Raw genomic sequence first — 17,715 nt, 5'->3', positions numbered from 1 at the left:
AAATAAGTGGTATTCAGAGGAAACACAGTGTGCTTTGCTTATATCCAGACAATCCCCACAATCCTTCCCAATCCTGTGGGAAGGTCTACCTGTCATTCCTGACATGTAGGATCCTAATCTTATTTTTGTGTCTTTCTCAACATACAGTAGAGAAACTTGCCTTAACTACTTAAGGGACAATGTGATATCTATCTATCTATCTATCTATCTATCTATCTATCTATCTATCTATCATCATCTCTCTCTCTCTCTCTCTCTATATATATATATAGTTATAAAACACACACATACACACACACACATGCACGCACATGTGCACGAACACACACACACACACACACACACACACACACACGCACACGCACACGTGCACGAACACACACACACATATGCACGCACGCACGCACGCACACGCACGCACATCACTTAGCTGTACCCAGTAACCCCCTCAACAGTTTCAGTTTTAGGAAAATATTTTTCAGACAGCTGACACACTTAGAACAAAGTCTTATCTGTTAATGATAAGTTGATAATTAGGGTTCTCCAAAACAATCATAGCTAAGTATATTTCATTATACTTCAATTATTATCACAAACAGCTTTGGAATGTGTCACTATCAATTGTAAACGCTTTTTTTTTTCTGCATTGGAGGTTTGTTTTTCAACTCATCTAGGAGGGAAAATATAGTTAACCATTACGTTTTTAGCACAGTTGCTTGTGTTTGATTCCAGTAGAGAAACACTTTTGTAGGTTGCAAAGGCTGCAAATGAGAAGAAAGGAATAATTAGGTCAAGGATGAATAAGATGATATGGAATCTTGAGGATTCTGAGATACATCAGAATCTGACATACTAGGCTATAACCTCAAATCATTGTACATGTTTCGTATGTTAAAATAAGAAGTGAATAAGTTCTCAGTAATTCCAACAGTATCTAGGTATCTATGTATTGATGTATGTATGTATGTATGTATGTATGTATGTATGTATGTATGTATTGATGTATGTATGTATGTATGTATATATATATATATATAGTAAAAAAAGAAATCTGGTAAGGATCTTTTTAAAGTCGCTCTTAAGGATCAAACACCAACCAGAATCAAGAATAAAACACACAGAAATAAATGGTTGGAGCTATGTTCTTATGGTCTACATTTGAAAAAAAACATTCATTAACATAAAACATAAAAACTATTAGAAATATGAACACATAATATTAGTATTTATGCTGTCTGCAACTGACCTCTTGCTAATTACAAGATGGAAAATTGTAATGTCTTCCAAAATGTAGACCAATGTGGAATTGCCCATAAATTTTCCAATCAAGATACATTATCTCCCTTAAAATAAATGGATAACTGAGTTTTGGAGATGGATAGTGAAACTTGTAACATTTTGGTTTTTCTTGGCTAACAACCATCTTCAACGATACTAATTTTAGCTGTTAAGCATAATGGTAACTCCTTATAGTTCAGTAATTTATAAATTCTTCAAATATTGTTACCTACTTTTTTTGAAGGAGAAACTAATATTTATTGAGAGTCTGCCTTATGCAAAGACCTCTCCATGCCTGCCATCTCATTTCATTCACAAAAAATGGTCTTTCAATACAGGTCCTCTTACTCTATGCTAGAAAAAATAACATACACCATAGGGTGCTAAGGATTTATTTCAAATTTTAGCACATACTGGGCAAGTGCTTTATTATGAAGCTAACTCCTGAGCACACATATCAAACATGTTGAGCTAGGAAAAGTTTATTCCCTACCTCATTCATAACTGATATTTTTTTTATTATTTTAAAGTTCTTATAATTTCACATTGGTAGTCTCCAGGTTACTCATGGTTGATTAGAACACAAGATTTTTGTCTTTAATTGATGTTTTTCTGTTGGCTTAGCAGCTCCATATGAATTTACTGATATTTTAATTATCATCTGTGGCTCCATGGCCTTGGTCAGTACCCTGTCAGCCATTTAGGCCTCGACCATGATATGTTGGTTTAAACTAAGTCTCTTGTCCTTTTGACCAACAAAGACTTGGAAGTCAATGTTGGGGTGAAAACCTGCTAGATCATAGAAGCCAAGGAGCAATCAGCTGACCTTGGTTTTTGGCCAGAGACACCACAAGAGAGGTCTCTTCACTCGTCCCAAAACTAAAAGGAAACTCAAACTCTAGTCTCTGCCCTTTCCTTCCTGAGTGTCTTTTCTATCCACATGCCTGGCCTCTCTATGGCTAATTCCAGTCAGCTAGTCACTGGCTTCACCCCCTGATTCAAGGTAACCTTTATTGACAGTCTCAGAGTACAGTGCAACCAAAATATCCCATATTTTATTTGCCATCGTAGCCTTCATTATTGTGTCCATAGACATTAGAAAGGAAAGATTGACTTTTCTCTTTTCCCCTTTGAATTAAATTTAGATGCTTGGTTCAGAGTGGGGGAAATACCAAGGGTCACTTATCTCATTAGGAATCTGTGTGCAACCTGAAATAACTGTCTGGTGTGTTATCCTGAATGATAAACACTCCTTTGTGACACACACAACAAGGATCACCTTAAGCATCTCCTTACTAATCAGGAAGTGTACCCCTAAATCTCTTTTTCCCCTGACATTTCCCAAGGCTGCCAAAAATGAAATCTCTAGTCTCCAGCCATACCTTGATTAAATCTAAATTGTCTTCAACTAGTCAACTCTCTAAGAAACAGAGATTATGTTTCTTCGTTTTTCTATTTCTACAATTGATGTTCTGAATCCTGGGTATAATGCAAACACAGCAGTGTACTTACTTCTGGAATTTTTTTTTTTGAGAAAGCTTTGGAACTTAGAATTACTATCTATAGTACATTTTCCCAACTGGAACGTGTCAAGATATTTAAAACAGTAGTCTTCAAAGATTGGACAGTTAATGACCAGAGCAGAGTTGAAAGCAGCACATATCCTTTGGCAAATTCTAGCTTTTTTATACATACTCTAGATGCAGAATTCTATTGGCTTCATGGAAATATGTGACATTACAGAATATTTTATTGAGTCCACCAGAGTATATGAATTTAAAGCTAAGTAGCTGGTATTTTGGAAAATTCTGATTTTTGCTGACACAAGACTGAGTTGAAACCTTTTGAATGTCAAGGCTATGTGTTGTCCTTTCCTCTCTCTGTTTACAGAGATCAAGGGTAGGAACTGGGGCTGTTTACTCTATGAAGGCCAAACCCAGATGGCATCCAGTAGACCAGTGCTGGTACAGTACTTTCTTGCTTGAATGAGTCAGTGTGTCTCTAAAAATACCTTGCACTCAGGGATTGGATGGGTCAGGCTAAGTAAACATTATCAATGCCAGATGACTATGAAACAATATCCAATCGTTCAGCAATCTCATCACCATTCCAGCTCAGGAAATCTGGCATGATTGCTCACTTGCATTTATGGTCTGGGAAGCATCTAGTGGGCAGTAGTCCCGGATATTAAGAGAATGACCTGTTTTACCTTCTTAGGACACACTGAAGCCATGTGGTCCTTTTTATGGAATGGATCCACTTGGGGCTTAGCCTAGAAGAAGCCACCCATTTGTACCCTTGCTCGCTCAGAATCTGGGCAACGAGTCATTTAGAGTTAAATGGAGCTCAAAAATCTTGATGATTCCAAGTTCCCAATGGTATAAATGTGGTTTGAAAAATATGGACTACTCAATTTAGTTTTAAAATTTAGCTTTTAACTCAGCCTTAAATAGGATGTCTTTATCAAATTCCTTCCCTCAAGGCTCAGGAGTCTATGCAGAGGAGAAGGCAGGAAGACTGTAGGATCCTGAGGTGGTGGATGACTCCAAGAAAACTGCATCTTCCAGACACAACAAGACAAATAACACATAAGAACTCACAGAGACCATGACAACATACACATGACCCACACAGGGCCAAACAGGACAAAATCCCAGTACTGATAAAGGGAAGGAGACACAAAATCCCACCCCTAACTAAGATGCTATTTGCAATTAACATCTGCTGGGAAAGGGAAAAATCAGTTTTCTCTGATGAAGTAACTGTGGGTCTCTCAACCACAGTCCAGGGCAGGCCCCATGCTCATGAGTAGTTGGACAACACAAAGCAGAACCCATGTTTTCTTTTTTATCTTTTTTTAGAGAAAGAAATATGAACTTGGGTGGGTAGCGAGCTGGGGAGGAGGATTGGAGAAGAGCTGGGGGGAGGAAAGAATGATCAAAATATATTGTATGAGAAAAAAATTCAATAAAATTTTTAAAATGGCTTTTTAAAAATTGATAAGATGGTCGGATAAATGCAACAATGCAAATTATTCTCCCCACAATTGAGAGGCTTCAATACAGATGTGGCTGCTTTGAGCTAAGCCCTCTTTCTAGAAGCCTTTCATAATGGAAACCTGCCAGACATTATGCAAGTTTCATAACATCTATCCCATAAAATAGTGGTGTGGTGTCTGAGGTCTGTGGTACACCAGGGTACATTTGTTTCGATTAAAATGAAAATAATAAAGGAATCTCAGAATTGAAGGCAGGCCTATGGGACATTTAAAACTACTTCCCTAACTGAGAAACTGTAGCATGGGAATGAGCTTACACTCCATTGTGGGCTAAGATTTAAATGTTATGCTTCATTTTCAGAAGTCGAGATATTAAATCAAGCCTTCAAGTATAAGAGGCTAAACAGAATTTTCTAAAAGTAGGCTTTGAATATATTCTAGAGGCAGCACAAAAATGCTTCTATTGTTTTAAAGTCTTTGAACAGATTTGTGTGTTTAAGTCGCATGCTCTCAAAAATAAGATAATTACTCATTCTTCGGATTTATACAGAATGGATTTTTCAAAAGCTTTTCATAAAAAGCATTAGATAAAATTTAGAAAAATAGTCTCTTGTCAGCCTAATACTTCATACACGTCTCAGCACGGCTCTGATTAAAGTCTTTTCCATTCGCTTTTTTTGCATCTGTATGTGTATGTGAATATTAATGATTTAGGATCTTGAAAGCATGTTTTCCCTTTTGAATGCTTTATTTAAATATATATATATTTATATATACCCAACACCTGATGACTTTTCTGAGACCAGTTTGATACAGCTCAAGGTTTAACACAAAGACTGTGGAGAAAAAGGAAGAAATGAATGGATCCAAGCAGGTGATGGATAGATGGTGGTGTGCAGTTCATTAGGAAGGGCACACATGACATGTCATATTTCATGTCAAACTGGCTGAGAATGTTGTTTTAAAACAACATACGGTTCATTGGAAATCAGTACATTTCCATGCTTATATTCCCTTGGTTTTCTCAAAGAGCAGGGATAGCCCATCTTGTTACAGGACTCCTGGGAAAAGCAAGAGGTTTGCCACATGAGGACTCTTAAGCAGCCGAATTACATCTTGGGCACACATTCCATTATGCAGTGGTAACCTGTCTGTCTGGCTTTCTGTGACTAGCAAATCCCTACCATTGTGAGACTTGCTTAGTCATTTAATTCTGACTAAGGAATGAGCTTCTTGATGCCTCTCTTTTTACATCCACTGAGTACTGATCATTTAATGATTGCAGAGGTTCAAATCTCAGGTCAATTCTTTATTTACATCACATGTGGAAAGTTTCCTTTAAAGCATATTTCTACCGTCTCAACATTCCCAGGCAACATATCGAAGTATATTATTTGAAAGGCTCAATGTCATGTCTGGTGTATCAGAGCTATTTTTTACCTTCTCAGAAACCACAAGTGGGTATTAACATGTCAGTGAATTAAAGGTGGCTTACTGTGAGACACAGTGAGCTTCTAACTATGCTATGACATGCTTCCAGATTCAAGCCAAAAAAACCCTGGGATACAGGAATGGTGGTTGTGACCATCGTGAGTGAAACAAACACCACCATTAAGCAAGCTATTCAAATTCACAAGACCTCAGTTTCCCCATCAGCACAATGATGAGTGTGTGATTTCTTCCTAAAGTCCTATGAAGATTACATAGGAAGATCTATGTAATTGCCTACCCATACTAGGAATTTAATAAAGTAGCTATTCTCATTTATACTGAGCATTTTGATGGCACAAGGCCCGTCCGTCACTTTGACAGAGCTGCAGATGTGACCAAGTGGAAATCTTTCCCTAGGGAGTGATGAAATCAAGAACATGGCTCACTGAACGACTCCCTATTAGGCTGGTGATAAACACAGCTTGGCTATTCATGGTAAAATGGTCCTAACGATTACCACACTCACACTTCCCTCTCAGAAGATGTACGATTACAGACGGGTCAGTTTGACTTAAACTCAGTTTCTGGTCATCATGGCCCAGTGATAAATATAGTTTAAAAAAAAAAAAAGAAGTCTGCAACAGAAGGAAACTTTGAGTATATCAGTATTTCCGTGTCAAGTTGTGAAATGGTGGCATTATGGGTATTATGCATTTCAGTCTCCTGTTTTTGGGGGATAGTACTGAATAGACGTATTTAAAACACTGAATCGATCAATTGATTCTAACACAAGTCTTCCATCTTTCTCAGGATTCTAGTAGAACCCAAAAGACATAATTTAAAAAACTGACTTAATCAATTATTCCAGCACAAGCCTTTATTTTTCTCAGGATTTTAGTTTAGAGGGAAAAATTTAAAAGTGTGTTTTCATATTGTAAGTGATTTAATTTTTCTTCTTCTCCATGTAAGGCAATATATCAGTCAGATTGCCTATGTCCTGGGTTGTAAAAATGAAACAGGTGTTTATTTCTCTTTTTTGAGAGTTTTTTTTTAATTTAGAATATGGAATATAGAAATTTCCAAAGTGACTTGATCCAACCATCAATTGGGCTAGCTTGGCTAACACTCAGAGACAGTTGACTATTGTTGGTCTCATTCACAATACAAAAGGATCAGCCTTCAGGGTTGAGCCACAGAGCACCTACCTAACATCCAGGAGGGTTCCGTCACCAGCACTCCATAGAGCAAACAGAAAAGGGAATGAAAACTGTCTCAACAAGTCCATACTTTCTATGGTCTAACAATTCACCCCATGCAAGCTTCTGGAGTTTTTTTTTTTAAGTGTGCCTCATTAGTGTTCGGTATTTCTCATTGCATCTATGGTAGCAAGGTAAAAAAAAAAAAAAAAAAAAAAAAAAAAAAAAAAAAAAAAAAAAAAAAAAAGAGGACTCAGAACAGGAAGAAAATGAAGTATAGCAGGAAGAAAAATAAAGGCCCATTTCTTAAACTAACCATGACGTAGCTGACCGTGTCCTGCCTGATAATTTCTGTCAGCCAGGGATTTGGACTTCAGCTCAAGTCAAAAGCAGACAGTGGCCTTTTCAATGGACTGAGTTCTAGTGCTAGCTCAGAGCCCCAGAAACTTCTAGAATAAAATGGAGAAAAATGCAAACTAAGAAATGCAATCTTCATCTCCACAAGGTTGTTTATTCCATTCTTGACTTTCCTGTTCTGTCTCTATCAGCCCTGTGATCGGTCACATTTACTGTTCCTGCCTTAATCTCACAGTCCACTCTTGTTCCCATATCACGAAAAGTTATTTTCATGTCATTGTTTCCCCAGAGAGAAGAAATAGTTGACATGGATGTTCAAAACAAAACATCTTGTGCCTAGAGTTTGGATGACAACCTTGCACCCTGGATTTCAGTCTCCTCTTTGGCAAAATGAACCAGGGTAAGTTTTCCAAATTTAGCAGTCCCTTAAGCCCTTAACCTGGAGGTGGTAGAGATTAGTGAAGACTCCTGGAGCTGGCCTGCCTGGGTCTGAAGTCTGAATTTAGTGACTCTTATGGGCTTTGACCCCGTTCAGCTAGTTCATCTCAATTTTGTTGTGTCATAAGAACATAATAATTCCACCTTCACCATGGCGTTGTGAAAATTAAGTGAGAAACACAGTGAAGACACACTCACAATAGTGCCTGACACACACTTAGGTCACAACAAATACTAGCTACTATTTGTCAGATCTGCCAGCCTACATTAGTTGTGCAAAGTGCTTTCAGATGATGGTGACAAGGATCCTGACACCAGGGTGAATAATGAGCCCCAGAAAGGTGAACTGACTTCCTTACAATTAACATCAAATGGAATATTGAGCACGGAGACTCCTGTCTCACCCAGAGACCTTTCAACTGCACAGCACGAAAATACAAATAGTGTTGGATATGGCTCTGACCCCATGGTTCCGATTTTGAGATTTTTTCTAGTAGTCTTTGTTGTCCATATCATAGGTGTGACTATTTTGTGCTTCACAGTTCCTGAGAATGATCATGATTTGTTGATTGAACTTCTCATCTGTGAGTGATGTCTTTTGAAATTATAGCAAACTTGAGCTAAGGTTAAACTTAACGTGTCTTATGCACGGCTGTCCTTCACATGTGGCTGATTTTCTAAGGGTGTCGATTGGGATGTATTGTTCCTTGTGCATGTCAGTGAGAGCTGCTGACTTATTTATGTACAAACAGGCCAAAACCTAGGATATTCCGGAGCAGTGGAATGAACTGTACACGTTACGCATCTAAGGGTCCAATGACTGGCATGTGGAGAGCACAGTCACAGCTCATTTGAAAGATGCACTAACACATCTCTGTTCAAACACTTCAACAGCAGCCCCATCTGAATTCTACTTGGGGAGAAGTTCATTGGCACAGCTCACTTACTTGGCCACTTTTCTGAGAAAAACAGTGAGTAATTTCTTTGCTTACAGGAATAGAAGCAGAAAAAGCTTTTCCTTTTCTTTGTTATGCCTGTGACATCTACTGACCTACACCTGGCAATTCAATGAAACAAAAAAAAAATGTGCAAAAGAAAACAACAGCGTGTGACCGAGAAGAGGGAAAAAGCCCAGGAAGTGGAACTGGTTGGGAAGCACGTTTTAAAAGTCTGAAAATGGAGTGTTTTATTTATTTCATCTTAAGTTTTTTTTTTTTTTTTTTTTTTAGCCATTTCTTAAAGGAAATCCAATTTGAGACAAACCGTGTGCCAACTAGCAAGGCTTCCGCCCTCATCTTCTTTCAACTGAGCTTCTTATTTTGTTTTCATGAAGAAAGGCTACTTCAGCTACTGCATACACACTACATGCCAGGTATAACTCAGGGCTGGAATCTCATCTGTATCACTAATTCTTCTTTTAGCAATACTCACAACCTTATACTGAGATCTCTCAGTTCCATTGAAAATGTCCGAAAGTTTATACAGTTTCAGGGTTTGGATACATTTCTGCCTCATTCTGAAACTCAAAATCCTGACCATTTTACTCTTTGTGATCTGTTGAGGATGTGATGAAATGTGTGGCTATTAATCTTGTATCTCAGTGGGGCTAAGCCATTGTGCCCAGGCATTTGGTCAGCCATTATTTTAGCTGGTTCTCTAAGAGTATGTCTAGAGGAGATTGACATTTGAGTAAGTTCATATTGAGTAAAGCAGATCCACCTCTACCTCACCCCCTTGTAATGTGGCTGGGTCTCATCCAATCAGGTGAAGGAAGGCCTCATCCAATCAGATGAAGGCTTTATTAGAAAAAACAACTGATGGGATTCCCTAGCAGGCAACATTCTGACCTAAACAGTATTAGCGCCTCCCTGCATTTCTGTCCTACTGGCCTACAGTGTAGAATTTGGCCTTGCCTGACCTTATAGTTACAGGAACAGATTCCTGGAACTAAATCTCTGTCTATATGTACATATCCAATTGATTCAGTTTCTCTAGAGAACCCTGACTATTATAGACTACCTCTACACTTACTCTTCACTTGGGTGAGCCAGAGGGCTTGTTGGATGTGGGTCTGTAGGTCATGGGATCTGGGTGACATATAGATTAGCTACCTTTATTGTCTCTAGACAAACTACTGAACAGGGATAACCTGATAGTGGAAGATATGTTTGGACTTGTAGTTCTGATGATGTTAGTCCATTCTGCTGAGAAGGGAATGGCATCTGGGGTAGCTTGGTCTGTGATGCAGGAAATGTGTAGCATGGCTTGGTCATATCTTGGCAGATCAGGCAGCGCAGAGATAGTTTGGGTTATCCAAAGATGGATATGACTTTCAGGACCCACCAGCAATGACCTGCGGCCATTAGCCAGGCTACAGTCTCAAAGGCTGTACTATCTCCAGACGTTGAACCATGTCCTAGGTATTCAAACACATGAGCCTGTGGGGGTCACTTCATGTTCAAGCCACAATGGCATGTGGCTAAGAGAGTGAATCTTCTCTCTTTAAATTCAGACCAATCTCCCTGTTCCCTGGCTCACCAGCTTAACATGAGTATATTACTTGCATTCAGTGGCTATACTCTAATTTAGGGACTATATTCAGAAGCCCAGTCACAAAAGGGTAGTCACAAACAGGCCAGTTACCATGGCAAGGTCTTTTCACATCCAAAAAAATGTGACCTCTTTCCCTCCTCACAAACAACTCTTAAGAAAACACATTTGATGATCCTTATTTTCTAGAAGAGAAAACATGCTCACAAATAGCTGGTCATCTGAGTTGAGTAGAGGAAAGACCTGGAATCAACCAAGAGTCATCTGATCTCAAAGTTGCTCCTCCAAAGATTGGGTGTTAATGTCTACTTTTATATATTGGTGATCTTGAAAATAAGCACAAGACTCCATAAAGTATGAACATAAAACCAAAATGGAGAGTCATCCAATTTTAGAAGTTTAAAGAGTAGTGATGGAGTGTTTAATCAAATATCTTTTCTTAAATGGTCTTTGGCACCTCCTTGGATTCTTATATGGTAGTCTATAATTCAGTTCTTTTCCTTAAGAGTTGAATATGTAGTTGAACCTAGTATATGAATGATTCAAAGCCATCTTATCATACTGTTTTCTATCTTTCTTCCTATCCTATTCAGTTTGAAAAATTTTCAATTCATAATCATACAGTACTTCATTTATTCAGTTTGAACCATTCAACACAACAGCGGAGACAGAACTCAATAAAACAAAAGTTTCAGAAACAAAAATAAGACTGTTTCTAAATCTGTACTATCACAAATATCAACTTAGGGGGACTTAAAATGTCTTGTTGGTATCCATGTTTCTCAAAGGGGCATTAATGCTGAGTGAATGAAGATATCATGGTATTTATTGATTAGCCAGTTGGTTTTAGAAATGAACTGCCAGAAATTAGGGGTTGCCTGCTTCCTTTTTGCCTCTGTTTACACTCTTTGCTATCACATGCTTTAACCAGTTTATACTTTAGTATAAAATCACGCTAATAAAGTTCATATCATGTGAACAGAAATGAAATACAGAATGTTTCACGTGACATTCTTGAGCATAGTTTTACAAACTATCTTTCTCTGTTGTATTTAATGAGGAACGTCAATAGTAGCTTCAAAAGCATCCACCAGCTGAAATCCAGAGTACATGTTGAGAAACTGGTGTTGTGGTATAACCTTACCTCTGACACCTCATCCAACTCTGCAATATCTTTATTCTAGGAAGTTAATATAAAAGGGCAATGTGAGGTCTGAAACAAAATTGGGCCAGGCTTAAGGAAGTCAGACTAGGTGAGGAACGAACATTAGCTGAAGTCTGCAATGGACGGGAAACATCACAGCCTTTCTCCATCTCAACAGAGACCTTTTTGCCAAGCCACTCACCAGCTTCAACAAACTCAAGAGCACCCAAGAAGCATGCCCTTAACACCTCCTTGAGATGACTACCAAGTGAGGTATTTGTCTGTGACTCTGCCAAAGATCACCAGGGAGCTATCAAATTCTGTCCATAAGTGATTGAAAGCCACATGAACAGAATGGATATTTCAAACTAGAGAGACACAATAAATTTCTCCTGAGCCTTGATTTAATTCCAATTCATTTTCTACTGTCTTTTCTTTTCTCTCTTCCCCACCAGAGCCAAAAATCTTCAATTGAAAAAAAAAAGAGTAAATATGAAGAACTACATTGATCCAGTGGTCTGATTATTATTTTAGCCTGAGAAAGCAAATGGATAAAGTTCAAAAACATGGAACCGTGTCAAGCATAATCAGAACTTTATATCCACAATATAAGCTTTTGTAAGCTCAGAGAATCAGCCAGAACAAAATGTCTAATTGGTTTAGTGTTGAAGTCAAGTTTAATATTAATAAACACTTTATAATTCTTTGTAAGTTTACTTGAATGATATTGGCTCAAACTAAATAGATGCCATGTCTTCAAAGAGAACAGTGTTTAATTGATACCAAATGATGTAGTGTGTGGAGTTACTGTTTGTTCTCTGGCTCAGGCTTCCAAGCACTGGGGGGAAATGAGGCTGGGCCACATTTGGTGGACTTCTGCAGAACGCGCACATACATTTTCTTTCTGCTAAAAAGCAACAGACGTCTTCTGGAGACATCAGGCATCGACTCTTTGATATAGCTCTTAAAAGGAGGACAAGAGTGAGCCTGAGACCACAGGATGTGGGCTCATAACCCAGGGCAGCTGGGAGTGCTCACATCAGCTGTGGCAGGACAGTTTCCTTGGGTTTCACACTAACAGCTGAGCTGACTACTGGGACCTGCACCACACCCTCCCATCAAGCAAAAATGTGCCGAGTCTCCCTCGACCCTACCATCCAGAGCCTCGGAACAAAGCTGACATTGTCAACAGCCTCTCCCCATCTGGGACCCACCTTTTCCTCTAATCATTTTCACGTATTTCATGTGATAATTGGTTCACAAACAATCCTTTCTTATCCCTACCTTCTTGATAATGATGGAAAGATGTTGCTCCTTCAAGTATACGGTGAGGCTGGAAGAGAGAGAAATGGCGGGTTTCTGAACCTCCCTGAGTCTGAACCCTTTGACCCACCCCACAGAGCATATGAGACAGAGGTCGTGTTCTTATAAGTTTTGGTGGCATGTGAATCTTACTCTTCTCAGAACAGACAGGAAGCATGCCTTATTCATTGTACAGCAGCTGTATGAGGCTCTGAGGACAAATACTGAATAAATTCCCGGAGCATTTTAGTGAGAAACAATATGTTTATTAGCCTATTAACTATTTATGGAGTGGCCGTGAAGCTACTAGGGTCAGAGCACTGTGCTAGTTTAGGTGATATGAATGTGATTACTGTAAGTTCTTGTCAACTCAAGGGGAGGTAGATGGGGAGAGGACAGAGAAGAGGAAATACTGAGCAGGGAGGGATGGGCTCCACTGTTAATTAGGGAAGGATCTGGGAGAAGAAGGGCTAAGCTGGTCGGGAAGCAGCAATAGTATTCCATGAACATCAATGATAAGAGGTTCCAGGAGAAGTGACTAGTCCTCGAAGATCCACATCACTGAACGTTTAAACTAGGAAACTGAGAAAAGGGAAAAGGCCAGAGTGCTTGGAATGTTGGAAGGAATGAAGAGAGAAGGAGAAACGGTGTTCATCCATTTCTAATCTAACATGCAAGCTGGTCAGTCGCTTAGAACAATGGACAGCCAAGAGTGCTGTGAGTTCTACAGTGTCACAGGTAGCCCAGGTTAGCTTCAAACTTACTCTGTAGCCGAAGGTATTGTTGAACATCTCATCTTCCAGCCTCTGCCTCCTAAGTGCTGGGTGATGGCATCCAGGCAAGTGTCACATCTAGCTGGGATTATAATTTCATCTGAGGCTCAGAGAACTTTTTGGAGTTTATGTGATTTCTGGTGGAACTCAGCTGAAACTGTGACAGAGGAAAATTCTCTCTCTCTGTCTGTCTCTGTCTCTTTCTCTGCATCTCTGTTTCTTTCTCTGTGTCTCTCTCTGTGTCTGTCTCTCTGTCTCTGTCTCTCTCTCTCCCCCTTTTGCTTTGAGACACAGTCTCACTATATACACCAGCCAGGCCTTGAACTCACAGAAATCTGCCTCCCAAGCAAGTGCTGGGATTAAAGGCACAACACATGTCTGGCTGCTTCCTTATTTTTTAATAAGGTTCTCTCCACGAACCTAGAGTTTATAGATTTGACCACATTGCCAATTGCAAGCTCCAGGGGTCCTCCTCTTGCTTCCAGCTCACTGGTGGATTACAAGCATGCATCTCTGGACTTGGCTTTTTACATAGGTGTTGGGGGTTAAACTCAGGCCCTTGTGTTTGCATGGTGAGCATTTTATGACCTAGTTATCTCCACAGCTCCATTTCTTTAGTTTTTTTTTTTTTTTTGAGATGGAAATCATACACATTAAGGTGCTATGATCTTAACTGCAGTCTCCACCAGTGCATGCAATTATGCAATCCTCACGTCATCAAGATATAGGAAATCTACAGTTTTTCTCATGACAGGAAGTGCTCCTGTATCTCCTCTAAGCCAGACCCTCTGGCCTGAGAAGAAGCTACCACTGACTCACGATTCATTTTCCTTTTTGCGAAGCCATAGTTTAGATTTCTTAATCTGAGAACTTTATAGAAATGGAATCATACAGCAAAGACTCTCTGTGCCCGGCTTTTGTTCACAATGCTTTATCTGGAAGATGCGTTTAAGCTGTGCATTTATGGGTTTATTCAGCTTCTTCCTTTGTATTTTTAAACATTCCAAATAAAGGTGCTTATTAGCATTGGCTTTTCCATTTTTTTTTCACACCTAAGCTGTTCCTCTTAGAGACTACCACAATGGAAACCACTGAGGACATTGTTATAGAGATATTTGCATGGAAAATTTTCATTTTTCTTGGGTAAATATAATAGGAGTGAGATTGTGAATGCCAACAGACAAACATGTATTTAAACTGATTAGTGATTGCTAAACAGTCTTTCACTTTTTTTTAAGCCTTTTCCTCTTTCATCAGAAACATATGAGTATTCCAGTTGCTCTTCATCTCTATGCATGCGCGGGGCTGCCAGCCTTGGCTGCAATCGTTCTAACGGGTGCAGACCTCTTGTGTGGTTTTCATTTGCATTTCCCTGATGACAAATGGTGCCAGAACATCACATTGAGAGGCGATACTGTTGCTTAAGAACAGTGTTTGAAGTGGCAGATGACCCTGGAAGAAATTCCTCCTCTCTTTTCCTGACAAGATTCTTGTCTTCCTTGCAAACAATATAATTCCAGCTCCTGCTACATGGGATTATTGTAAAGATCGAGGGAGAAAATACAAATCATGTTAAGAAGGGACATGATCCCGTAGACAGCGGTTTTCATTCAGTGGGTTACCTAATAGTTGACGTGGAATCAGTCAATGAGGCCATGTGTTGGCATTTCTAAATGGAAAGAATCAAAGAAAGGACATCCTTGTACAATGTAGAGACCACAATCTAAACACCCCTTTCTCACTTCAACATATGATATAGTCAAGCTTGCCTGATTCCCTGGTGATGCCCTGCCTCCGTACACCTGACTATGCTGGACTGCTCAGTCTTCACCAAAGTCCCAACTTGTTCTCCATAGTGATTAGGCCTGGATCCTAAGCCACAGCCCCTTTTCATGCTTCCCCCAAATTGCTACTTCATAGACACACATACTATCTCTGCCATTCTTTCTTTTTCTTCCTCTTCTGCTCTCCAGCTTCTCTTTCCATGATTTTAAATCTATAGATACGAAAGAACTTTTTTTTAAGGTAGGAGAAGCAGTTATTTGGAGTAGGACCTCTTTTGGAAACAGGAGAGAGGGAGACAAAGCCTATGGGACAGGGGCACACCAGAATGAACTACGATTTCTTAAGTGGTTTTGGTTAAATTTCCTAGGCATTGAAGGAATGGACAATGCATCTCTTGCTTCATCGGCCAACAAAATGTGGAATGTATCAGGATAATTAGTATATTGATTTCTTTCCTCGTGACGATGCTAATCACCTGACAGAAGGAGCTGGAGGGAGGAAGCATTTACTTTGGCTTGAGGTTTCCATCTATGATCCCAGTCAGGGCGAGGTAGTATTCAAACACAAGCCTATGGGGTGTTTTACATTCAAAGCGTTGCTACTGAAATCTTGAAAGAACATGTGGACAGCTTAAAGACTATTCTAAGCGATGGCCTTCTATACATCCTGCATGTCCAGTCTCATGGAGACTCCTTCCTTAGTGCTGGAATCAGGATGGGAGTTGGTGAAGGACAGAGCGGACTGCTGCCCCCAGTGGAAGAAGTAGCTGAGTTAGCTAAAAGGATGGAGGACAAAGTAGGAGCAACTTACAGGGAATGTAAATATTATGAAACCTCAGGGAAAGGAGGCTGAATGAGGATAACAGCAGGCCACTGGAACGGGAAGTTAAGAGGTTATTACTGATGTCTCTTGAAGGACCTTTGTGTCTATTGTTGAGAGTCAGAAGGAAGCAAGTCAGATCATATTCTGCTAAAGAGTAAATGGGGATAAGCCATTCAGATCACACCTTTAAAGACTGTTTACATAGCTTGACCAGTGGCACGAGACTGTGCCTTCTTGAGAGGCTGAAGCAAGAGGATCATGAGTTTAAGGTTGAGCTGGACTACACGGTGAGTTCAAGACTAGCCTGACTAACTTAGGGGGACCTTGCCTCAGAATAACAATTTTTGTTAAAAATGGCTGGAGATCCATCTCAGTGGTAGAATGCATGTCTGCCTGGGTTCAATCACTGCAAAAGAGAAGAAAAGAAACAAAGAAAAAAGATGTAAGCATCAAGCATAAGAGAAGACAAGATTGAGGCAGGATCCATGGCTCATACAACTCTGGAAAAGGATCCTCCCTGGGCCTTGGCTTCCTGAATGTAATGGCTACTCCAATGGCCCCCATAGGCTCATAGATTTGAATACTTGGTCACCAGGGAGGAACGCTATTTGAAAGTATTAGGACATGTGGCCTTGTCGGAGGAAGTGTGTCATTGGGGTGGGTTCTGAGGTTCCAAAAGGCCCACTCCAAGTCCAGAATGTCTCTCTTTTGCTACCTGCAGATCCAGATGTAGAACTCTCAGCCCCTTCTCCAGCACCAGGTCTGCCTGCATGCCACCCGGCTTCCTGTCGTGGTGAGAATGCACTAAACCTCTGGAATTGTAAGCCAGCCCCAATTAAATGTTTTCTTTTATAAGAGTTGCCATGGTTATAGTGTCTCTTCACAGCAATAGAACAGTGACTAAGATACCTAACTATAAAAAGGAGTCTCCAGGCACTTGAGAAATAGAGGCAGGTGGATCTCTGTGAGTTCAAGGCCAGCCTGGTCTACAAAATGAGTTCCAGGACAGCCAGGGATACACAGAGAAACCTTGTCTCAAAAAAATAAAAATAAATAAAAAAGTAGTCATAATACATATTCTTTGGTACTTGTTGAGAATTCCATGTTAGCAGACATCATATGCTGAAAACATCTTGGAGACATAGACTTGAATACTTCCAACTAGTAGCACTTATTCAAGGGGCAACAGAGCGATTCTTTGTTTCTCCCAGTCTAGGGACCGTCAAATCTGCCCCCTTCCCCTGTGAGACTGCATTTTGTTGCCTTGTCTATGAACCAGAACCACATTCCCCTCGTTTGATCTCATTTGCTTCTTAGCTCAGCTGTGACAAAATCCTAAAGCCTTTGGAAAGTCTCCTCCCCAGTTTTGTAACTACAAGCAATGGGGACTCCCGTGAAATCTGAAAATTTGTTCTCGTGGACTTTCCTCTCGAAGTAACTCGGGACCCCTTCCCTCTGTTTCAGCTCTACTCCATACCACTGCCACAATTGTTCCTGTTTTACAAGGCTTCTCAGCAAGTAAACATATACATATATGTATACATAAACACATACACACACATATATACATATGCATATACACATAAACACACATATACATATATGTATGCATGTACACATATACATACATATACATACACA

The sequence above is a fragment of the Peromyscus eremicus genome, chromosome 18, assembly GCF_949786415.1.
Source record: "Peromyscus eremicus chromosome 18, PerEre_H2_v1, whole genome shotgun sequence".
In the NCBI taxonomy this organism is placed as follows: domain Eukaryota; kingdom Metazoa; phylum Chordata; class Mammalia; order Rodentia; family Cricetidae; genus Peromyscus; species Peromyscus eremicus.
This window is presented reverse-complemented; position numbering follows the sequence as displayed.